This window comes from Notechis scutatus, chromosome Z (genome assembly GCF_049901735.1).
Source record: "Notechis scutatus isolate UNSWTSFEM ecotype Mainland chromosome Z, rNotScu1.2, whole genome shotgun sequence".
Taxonomy (NCBI): domain Eukaryota; kingdom Metazoa; phylum Chordata; class Lepidosauria; order Squamata; family Elapidae; genus Notechis; species Notechis scutatus.
In genome coordinates this window covers 103,848,132-103,858,684 of record NC_142025.1, presented here as the reverse complement: position 1 = coordinate 103,858,684, position 10,553 = coordinate 103,848,132, and the positions used below count along the sequence as shown (strand labels likewise).

The 10,553-nt window shown below is 43.2% G+C and overlaps 1 protein-coding gene across 3 annotated transcripts in view; it reads left to right on the top strand.

Annotated features, from left to right (window-relative positions):
- The first annotated feature begins 872 nt into the window (after window positions 1–872).
- SYT3 (synaptotagmin 3) overlaps window positions 873–10,553 on the top strand; it is a 54,646-nt gene continuing 44,965 nt past the window's right edge. For 2 of the 3 annotated variants that reach the window (XM_026669515.2, XM_087948155.1), the window contains exon 1: window positions 873–1,241. The gene's annotated coding sequence lies outside the window, so the exon portion shown is untranslated. The remainder of the gene's footprint in view (window positions 1,242–10,553) is intronic. The other variant, XM_087948153.1, reaches the window with a different exon arrangement.

The window sequence follows — 10,553 nt, the reverse complement described above, 5'->3', positions numbered from 1 at the left end:
GCATACTATACTGTATTTCATTTGTAACCATGCTGACATACTAGACATACTCTCCAAAAATCTAGTCTTACTGGTTTTTATGGCAGTAAGTTTTAAGGAAACAGGTTTATAATTTTTAATGCCTGTTTTAAACTCCCAGTTTATGATTCAGTATAATTGTAATTTGGGTTCAGATGGCACAGCTTCTTTAAGGAATCATAGAGATCCACCAATAGGGATCAAGCCCAAGAGGGACATTTGCACAGCCAGTTCTTTTCAGACAATGCTAACCATTTCCATTTTGGCATTTCCATTATTAAATTACCACTCCCACTGCCCAGTCAGGGGCAGGGGATTATGGGAGTTACCCCTCTAGATGAGGCCAAGTTGAGGAAGGCTGAGCTGGTTTGACATGCGAGACTGAAGCCTATGTAGTTTTCCTCCCATCACCTGATAGCAGAAAGAAACAAAAGGCTGCTAAAAGGCTGCCATTGGGGTTTCGGGTAAGGGGTGCCTAGGGGCAGGGAAAGATTGATTCCTTCTTCCCTTGGGCGCTTCCAGATGCGCCCTGTTCTTTTTCATTTGCTGGCCGTGAATGTATGCTTTAAAGAACAACGTCCAGCAAAAGGAAGGTTGGGATGAAATACTGTCATCTTGCTGCCCATGAAAGGACGCCGCCTTCTAGACAAGTTCGAAAGTTCGCCACCGCGTTGCCTATCTGAATACATCACGACAATCAATACTGCACCCTTCTGGCTCTCGCCCTTCCGCTTGCGAGCCTCCCAGAATAGCCTTGGGCGAACGAGAGGTGCCCTTCTCCCCGCCCCCAACCTGAAAGCCACGAAACTGCACGGGAGCCGCTGGGTGTGCCGGTGCATGCATCCTTTATCCCTCTGCACACAGATTGTGCAAGGACCAACACACACTGTGCTGCCACCGCCGCCGCCGCCACCGCCTTGCTGCTTTGCCTGGCTAGCCCTGGCTCACTTTCCCCCTCCCTCCTTCCCTCTCTTGCGGTGCCGCCCCCCGACCCACCGCATCTAGTCCGGCGAAGGGGCTGCCGCAGCTCCCTCGGTCGCGTCTCCACCGCCCCCTTCGCCCCTCCTCCATCCTTTCTTTCTGCGGGCGCCCTCTAGTGGTGTGACTTCAGCTCCCAGCACCAGCTTCCGCGGACAGCCGGCAAGGGAGGCAACAGTCGCGGAGCGCAACCAGCCGCTTGTCCTTCGTCCAGAGTCGGCTTCTCCGGCGTCTCCCTTCTGCAGGTAAGGAACAGGCAATACGGGCAGACAGAAGAGCGACTGCTGCTGCTGCCACTGCTACTGCTGCGCCTTCCGGCTGCTGGAAGGGAGCAGGGAGGCTGCTGCTAGATGTGATCGGGGCTGGAGGGGAAAAGGGGGGGCTTGGTTGCATATGGGTGAAGGCGGGGTGACGGAGGGGCTTCTCCGCCATGGAGAGAAAGGAAAAAAAGGTGCAAGAGGGGTTGGGTGGGTGGAGAAAGGAGATCCTTGGGGGCGGAAGGCGGATGGAGTTGGTGAAGGAGACTGTCATGGCATGCAGGTGGACCTGGGAAGGAGAAACTGAGGCATGCGATGGGGGCAGCTGAAAGATCGGGGTGGAGGTCGGGATCCAGGCCCGCACCAGTGGGGCCCTAGTATGAGTCCAGAGTGAGCTGGAAAAAATGAGAAGGGAAGGTCCCGGTGATAGAGAAGCAAAAGAAATCAAGGTGGAACAGAGAGATCGAGGACATGCATAGGACGCAGTAGAACGAAGGGAACAAGTTTGGGGGGCAGCAGGTGTTTTAATTTGCATTTTTGAGGGAGAGGGTCATGCACAGCAGCTGCATCCATTCAGAGACTGAGGCCCAGCTGCTGGCAAGAAAGAAGAGGCCAGGTATGGGGGCAGCACATTTTTGACTCTATGGGGGTTTCATCCACACACCCTTGCCTGGCGGAGGGTGTAATTAGGAGGCGGCTGGCAGGGCTCAGCACGTCAGGGCGCAGACAATGGGCCAGCCTCCCGGGGCGGCTGTTGTGCCAACACGCTGCTAATGTGATTAGGGGCACATATCGCAGCCAGCACCGGCCTCCTGTGTGCCAGAGAGCGTGGAAGAGGAGTGGAGGCAACAGCTTGGAAAGAGAGATGGGAGGGGAGCAACGCCAGAGAAGGCCATACCTCCTTTGGCAAATGAAAGCCTTGAGAACTTTGGAAAAAATGAGCTATCTTCCAAGGGAATGAGTGAACCCCGAAGGGAAAGAACATGCTGTGTGCGCGCAGACTTGCTAATATGCCTCAGCATGGCATAGGCAGATGGACTGATTCTGTAACAGGCGTAGAACAGTACAATACATATTAATATACTATACTTATCAAGAGATCACATTTCCTTCCGACATTGGGCATGCAACTTGTCTATCAACAGCCTTTCCAGTGGAAGGTTTGTAACACCATTGTGTTTCACATTTAGTTTGTGTACACATTAAAAGTGCAAGTGTGATAGAACAGCTGTTTGTCTGCGTGAAATAAATGGAATTCTAGTAACACCCTTTGTGCTTGTATGTGTGTGAGGGTTATGGTGCTTCAGCTCAGTTCTGTCCCACCTCAGCTAAAAGATATGCAAAAATTAAATGTATGCAGATAAGTGAGTGCATTCCAGGTATTGTACACTTGGGTACAGGTAGCAAAAAATAAAGTTTATTTCATAATAATTTTTTATTAAACTTTAGTGAAAGAAATGGGCTACGTATATGACAGTGATGCACCTACAGAACATAATTTATCATGCATTCCTCATACTGAGGAAATATGTTTTTTTTACCAAACAATATCTTGCTGGAAATTTATCACATATTAATGTAACATTACCATTATGTACGGACTCCTATCCCTTTTAGATTGGTATACAAATATTTTTTCTCTTTTTCAATTATGATTCTTGGAGATTGCTTGGGTGAGTCTCTACAGTTTTCTTAGCAAAATGTTCAGAAATGGTTTGCCATTGTCTCCTTCCTAGAGCTGAGAGAAAGTGACTGGTCCAAGGTCACGCAGCTGACTTCCAGTGCAAGGCGGGTCTAGAACTCATGGTCTTCCGATTTTTAGCATGCCTTGGCCACTAAACCGAGTTAACTCTATCAACCTATGCAAATATATCTTTGTACATGTGTGTGGATAAGTTGCGTGATGTACCAGCCTGAGGAAAATAAGACATGAAGACATGAGTTCCACCAACCTTTCCTGATAGCGTATCTCATCTACAGAAATGTGTGGAGGAGGATCAGGCCTAACTTGGTATAAATATTTTTGTTTGCTTCCCCCTTAAGAAACAAGGCTTTCTAAAACAGTAAAAAAATGTTTGTTTTCAGTCAAAGAAACCTGTGATTACTCTTCCCCATAATTTAATTTTTAATCTTAGACGCTCTAAGGGAGCCTTCTGCCAAGTCCAAGCCCAGTGTTGATACTCTGAAGTCCAGTCCTTTATTTGCCTACCCCTAATAGAAAGAAACCTTGACAAACTAAAGCTATAGCCTTCTAACCTACTAGATATGTCCCAATAGATTCTAAAACAGTGGGCCCCGGCCTTTCCAGCTCCACAGACCACCAGCAGCAGTGTGTGCGTGTTTCGCACGCACAACCTAATCCTATGCCTGCACAAATGAACCTTCACATGCTTGCCGCTGCTTGGGTGGCCTGGTTAACAAAGGGCTGTGGCCTAGGAGCTTGGGACCCCTCTTCTGGAGCCCTCATCCAGTTTGGGGCTGCGCAGCCTCTTAATTTGGGCCTCTCTCTGGGAGAGCATTGAGTTGCAAAACGTTCCCCTGCTGGACCTGCAGGTGCAGATTCCCTCACACTTTCTGCAGTTTGTTTGGCCTCTGCAACTGTTGAACTACTATTATCTTCATTCCATGGGCCTTGCTGATTTTGAGATGATAGGATTTATCCCCCATCTTTAAACACTGAACGGTTGTTTTATCCATCAAGCCTTTCCATCCACTTTCTCTTCCTTCCAAAAATCCTGAGGTTCCTGGCTCCAAATCTCCTCAACTCTGAAAGTATTCAGTGTCTTAAAAACCCCTCTCTCAGCCCCCTGCAATTTTTGTTAATGGGCAGGCAGCAGAAATTAGAAGGAGGGTTGTAGTGGTCCCATCATTTATCTCAAACTCTGCCCTAACTTTCAATTTGGTCAAGTGATTAAGGGCCAAGGCTAGAAAGCAGGAGGCTGTGAGTTCAAGTCTTGCCTTAGTCACGAAAGCCACCTGGGTGATTTTGGGTCAGTAACTCTATCTCAGCCCAACTGCCTCACAGAATTGTTGTTGTGGGGAAAATAGGAAGAAGTGTTGGATATATTCACTACCTTATTTGTAAAAATAAATAATAAAGGTGATATATAAAGAAATAAAATAATCAAAAATCTTCAATCACAGTTATAGGAAAACTGCAGGATGGTGGTAGTATTCCTCATATTGGCAGCAACAAGACAGTTTATCGACCTGACATGGCTGTGGATGCAACAGGACTGGGTCATGTTACTTGCAGATGCCAGCGCAGAAAGACAGGCAGGCAGCTGCAAATTGGGAGGGAAGAAGGCAGGAATTCCTAGTTACCTGGGTAGGATTGGGGCTCTGTGAGTTATTTATGGATTTACCAAACAGATTTATATGACTGTCTGTCTATCCAAAGGAACTCTGGGCAATGAACAAGAAGAAGAACACAATACAATTAATTATAGAAAAAAAGGGGGGAAAATTGCACTGAGGCCTGATATAACTCATATTAAATAAATCAACTACACCATGCCAGCTAATTTCTGCCTCAGTAGTTTTTGGCCTTGAGGGATGCAATATCCAGTTCAATCTCTGTGTATATAGACCTTCAGCCACTCTGTTAAGACAGAATGTTGCCCGGGTATACTATTATGGAGGTAATTTACTCTTTGTACCTTAATGAGGGCCCGCAATATGACTGTGGTGGACCGGAACAAACTATAACACGTATAGTTCAAGAATTTCAGGAAATTTCAAGGTACCTGGGATGATCTCCTCGCAACCACACCAGAAGCACTTGGATGGTTAGCTTCCTTAGATAACAAATGATAACATTGATCCCATTGCAATTCTATGGCTCCATATTATGGTGATTTTATGGTTTTATCTTAATTTAATATTTTATCTCCTGTATTATATTGTCCACATATTATTCATGTGTTTGTGTGTTTGCTGATGGTTTATTTAAACAGTAATATGTAAACAAACAAACAATGCCAGCTCTGTCAACATCTTGGCCCTAAGGCCTGGAGGGGAAGGAGTTATAGTTCAGGGATGGAATTGCTGGTACTGCAGGAACAGACACCAGGCCAGATGGTAGCAGTGAACTAGATGTTGGTCAATTTATGTCCGGCAGAACTTTGTAAAAAGTGGATAGTGCATATTACATGCTATAAAATGTGGCAATGGGGAGGGAGTTATTCAACCATCTTGCTGAATGAGGTCCTGCATTTCTGCTGAATTCCACCTTTAATAACAAGGGTGATGGGGCCCCTGAGGCTTCAGCATATAATTTTAGGTTTGTGTCAAACTGCAGGGTGCATGCCCAAACCCTTTTTTGTGGCTGGCAGAAATTCTGATCTCAGGTGTTGAAAGTTTATGGTGTTTTTTGCTACCATTTTGAAATTAAAAACAAAGTGTATCATAAATTTTAAAATATACTAATTGTTTAACTACCAAAACCTCCTTCCAAAGCAAGACTCTTCCCCCAAAAAAACTGGTTAAACACACTTTGTGTTACTTTCCCATTCAATTCTACCCCCACCCATTCCCTAATGTGCAAGTCTTAGCCATCCAAAGGTTTCCTCGTCTTGACCTAAGTAGTGAAGGCTGGGTGTCTGGGTCCATAGTAGATAGTACAGTTCATTAAAGATTAGAAATAGTGTTTGATTAATAACTGGGCATAGGATTCAGCCATAGTATTTGGGTGCACACATAGTTATAAAAGGTACCCATCCAGGGGTGGAATTCTACCAGTTCGCACCTATTCACTAGAACCGGTTGTTAACACTCTAAGCAGTTCGGAGAACCAATTGTTAGAAGAAATTACTGGCCTAATCCTGTAAGGAAGGCAGGAAGGAAACATTCTGGTGTTGCTTACAGAAACTGCCTCTCTGTTAACCCTTATTACATTCTTGGCAGGACTAGACTTCCTGTCTCAGGAACTTCTCTGGAGTTTTCTTTCCCTCTTTTGCTGGTACTTTGCTTGTGTGGAGTGACCATTCAAAGTTACAATGGCACTGAAAAAAGTGGACTTATGACCATTTTTCACATTTACGACTGTTGCAGCATCTCCACAGTTATGAGAGGCCAGGCGAGGAGATGCGTGCCTCGATGTGAGTGATATTGAGTTGGCCACACCCAGCCAATAACATGACCACCAAGCCAAGCCCACCAACTAAGCCATACCCACAGAACCAGTTGTTCAAAAATTTGAATCCCACCCGTGTACCCATTCCATTCCCCAATCAGTGAAAGAAGGAATGAAAATAAAGGTCAAAGCTCTCCTTTCCACCCCCTTCCTTCCTGCAATGCATATTTTACATGATGGGTCAGCAGGAAGAGGATAGAAGCATTTTTTTAGATTAGCCTTCCCCAAATAAGTGCTTTCTGGATGTGTTGATTTGTAAGTCCCATCGTTGCAGCCACATATGCTTGCTGAAGAAGATGAGATGAGACAATTTATCTGAAGGTTTCCCTGGGTGTGGGGTTGCCTTCGGTCAGCAATTTAGTCTAGATTTCCTGTGTGCGCTTTCAGATGTAGAACCTACTTTATCAAATGTACTAATGGATTAATGGGATTCTCATGACAGACAGGTAGAGAACAAGGCCAAAGCAATGTAATTTTTGCATGAATCCCTCTTGTCTGATTCCATTTGTGTTTCCTAAACTATGGTTAGGTACATGGCTTTGCATTCTAGAAAGATAAAAATGGCCTCTACTAGGGCTCATTTTTCTTTCCTTTTGATCTTTATATGCAGCTGATGGCTAGGAGTTGAATTACGAGAGAAGTAGTGACAAAATCTAGGACTTCACTCAATAAAAAGCGCAAGAAGACCCCTCCCCCAAACGCATCAGGGACTCCTTTATATGTTTCCACTGATCTTATTGAAAGCCTACCATCGAAAAGAATGACAGTTTGTGCAAAATGCACTTATTAGTGTGAAGCATCCTAGGTACAATACAATATAGTACCTATCAACCAGTAGTGCAGAAAAAAATGGTCTAAGTGGGTCACAACTCTGTTGGATAAATTGAACAATAACACATGAAACAGAGAAAAGAAGGAAGGCAGAACAATCAGTCTCCAATGGATGTCCTAGGGCAAAAGATTGGGTAGTGTTTCTGTAAGTCCATATTGTAATTGGAAGAGCTTCTGAAAGTTTTGGGGCTAGGAATCAAAATATAATGAAATAATGTTTTTGCAGAGACTTCAACTCATTCATTATCTTCAAGGTATTTCTTGAGGGGAAGACTGCTCCAAGTGTCAAATACTGCTTCTGCATCCTATAGCTTTTGGTCATTAATTTATAGTTCCAACAGAAAAAAAACGTAAATTACATTATTGGAATTTTTGCATCCTGAAAGCTTACCATAACCGTTAAGTATAATGTTTGGGAAAGTCTCTAAGTCCTTCAATGAAAAAAGTGAACTTTTTGTTTCTGTCCTGATGGGAGTCAGGTTCTTGATATTGGGAGACTTAAGATTAAAAAGAAACGAAAACAATTAATTTGTTTGTTAATTACCTAGTTTGACTTATTTGAGGACTGTAGTTAGCTTTGGGAACTTTAACAAGGATTAGTACTTGCTGAAAACTGAGTGAAGATATTTCATCACAGGACACACTGTTGGCTACCACACTTGATGGCTATGAAAAGGAAGAGGGGAAATCCATGTGGGATCCATCTCCAGCTTTAAACCTGCAGCTGTGATTTTTAGAGGACATATATCTTAGTGTACCAATTGCTGAAAATTCTCTTGAGACATCTGGTTGCTTACCTGCAGGAAAATTTGAGAAATTGGACTAATTTTGGTCTGCTCCAGCAAAACATCTCTTATGTGAGAAGACGTAAATGTTCTGGATTATAATGTACAGCATTATAGCTTAGTGAGAAAAATAAGAGATGAGAAAGAATCAAGGTGATATTATCCTATTAATGAGCAGAATTCCTGACTTCTTTATGGTAGAGCCCCAATGAGTCATGCTCTCCCCTGCCCCCCAGTATGCATGGCCAAATGTCGTCATGGTCAATGCAGCAGCAGTATATGGAGACCCAGCTTCATTTTCAGTTGTTGCCTTGTGTAAACTACAAGATGTACAGACTTGTTTTTCCCCTTATGTGTAGTACAAGTAGGCTATTATTGTTCAGTACACAATAAGTCATAGTGTGAGTGATAACTTTTTCTTCATTCTGTATTTGCAGTGTTGCTTGGAGAATGTGCTCTTTTCATTTAGAAATTGGAAATCATCTTGATATTGTTTCAGGGTTTTCACATCACCCTTAGCTTTTCCTTCTTCCTCCAGCCATGGAGTTCCAGGGGGGTGGAGGTCTTTCCCCCCCACCTATGTGTTTCTCATCTACATAGGGGAAGCACTAATAGCTCAGATCCACCTTCCTGGAGGTTCCCTTCAAAACCCCTTTTCTCTTTTTCCTCCTCCTCATCTCCTTTACACAGCACAGTGACTCATTCCATGCGGGGGTGACAAATGGCAAGTGATTGAAGAGGCGGTATTGACATGATGCATGAGCCAGAGAACTGAAATCTCCCTCTCACTGACACAGATAAATGCACCCTGCACATGCACACTTGGCTTAATGGCAGGGCTTCCTTTCTCATGTATAATATTCAACTGAAGTCCTGCGCAGCCTCATCCAAAAGCATAGAGAACATTCCACAGGTGTGTCCAAAGCCAGTGGTAGCTAATGCATTTGCAGCATATCCCAGCTGCACATCAGCAGGGGGAAAGAGAGGTTTACCTAAGAACAGTGTCTGTTTCACACTGAATGCAAAAGTGTGTTGCTCCAACTCTAATTGTTATCACGAGTTTGCTGAGCCAGGGTCAAAAAGACTACAAAATGAAAACGTTGTTTAGAAACTGAGCATTAAGTATTTGTGGCAGCTGCTCGGGCTTGTCAAGAAAGCTTTTTACTAAGGTAATCCAAAGATTCACTCAAGAGTAGCAGCACATAGCTGTACCCTGCCTATTTGTATTTTATGGTGCACTCAGGATATTTTGCAGCACAATGGGCATGTCAAGAAACAGAGGTAAGGAAATAAGCAACAGGCTGACAAAACTGAGCTAACAATCACAAGAGATGAATAAGAGAAGGTAAGCGTGAACAACTCAACTCTGTGTGAATTCATACTCAACTCCCACTGAAAACATATCAGTCTGGTTGATACCCTAATCTGGAAAATAATTATCTGATAGGTTGACTGAATTCTGTAACATGTATATATACCAGATACTGCTCTGTGACTGTGTTTTGTCAAGTACTGCACTCTTAGGATAGTGCCATTCTTCCTAATATGAATGCCATTATTTAAATTATTTGTAACAGGCAGACATATATTAGGTGTCATCTTCCAAGATATCATGGGTAGTCATGGGCTTATTGACTGTTCAAAGTTACATCAGCATTGAAAAAAGTGACTTATAACCATTTTTTTCACACGGCCTTTGCAGCCTGCCCATGATCGTGAGTCCTAATCACCTTTTGTAATCACCTTTTGCAATATTTTGATGAGCAAAGTCAATGGGAATGCTAGATTCACTGAATAACCATGTTACCAACTTTTCAACTGAGGTGATTCACTTAACCAGAGTGGCAAGAAAGATGATAAAAATGAGGCAAATGTCTCACTTAACAACAGAAATATTGGGCTCAGTTGTGGTCTAAGTACACCTGTATATGTGTCAATGAAAATAGTTCATATTTTTATGCATACAGAAAATGTTGTGGATGGGTGTCCACCAGACACTATCACTGATGTAGTGGATATGGGAGAGACCTATTTTAAAATTTTCACTCAGCTCTAAGGCTGAAACAGGAGAGTTTTTGGCCTCACTTCCTGTACCCTTGAAATGGCAATACTGATGATTTTATTGGGTGTTACTGATAACAAACAAGACAAATGTTATAGGGAGAAAACTAATACATCAGGTGTTAAAAGCAGTTTCAAAAGGATGATTATAATAAAAGAGAACATCAGGATCCAAGTGCCAAAATTGTGCAATAAAAAACAGAAGTAATATGGATGTCTGCCAACAAGAATATCTCTTATTATTCTGTCTATCTACTTTTGAAATTATCTTGCATCACTGAATGAGGCAAATTCCAGGAAAATAAGTCATGTCTGTTTGATATAAGGAGATAAAGTAAATTTTGTTTTCGGCAGAAACCTATTGCTTCTTCCTTTATGTTTATGTCATAGCCTTTTATTGTTTGTTCTGTTTGGTGAAGGTGCATCTCTAGAAAGAAGGATATCTGCCCATTGAATAAAAGGAAGCCTGGAATTGGATAGGATCGCACT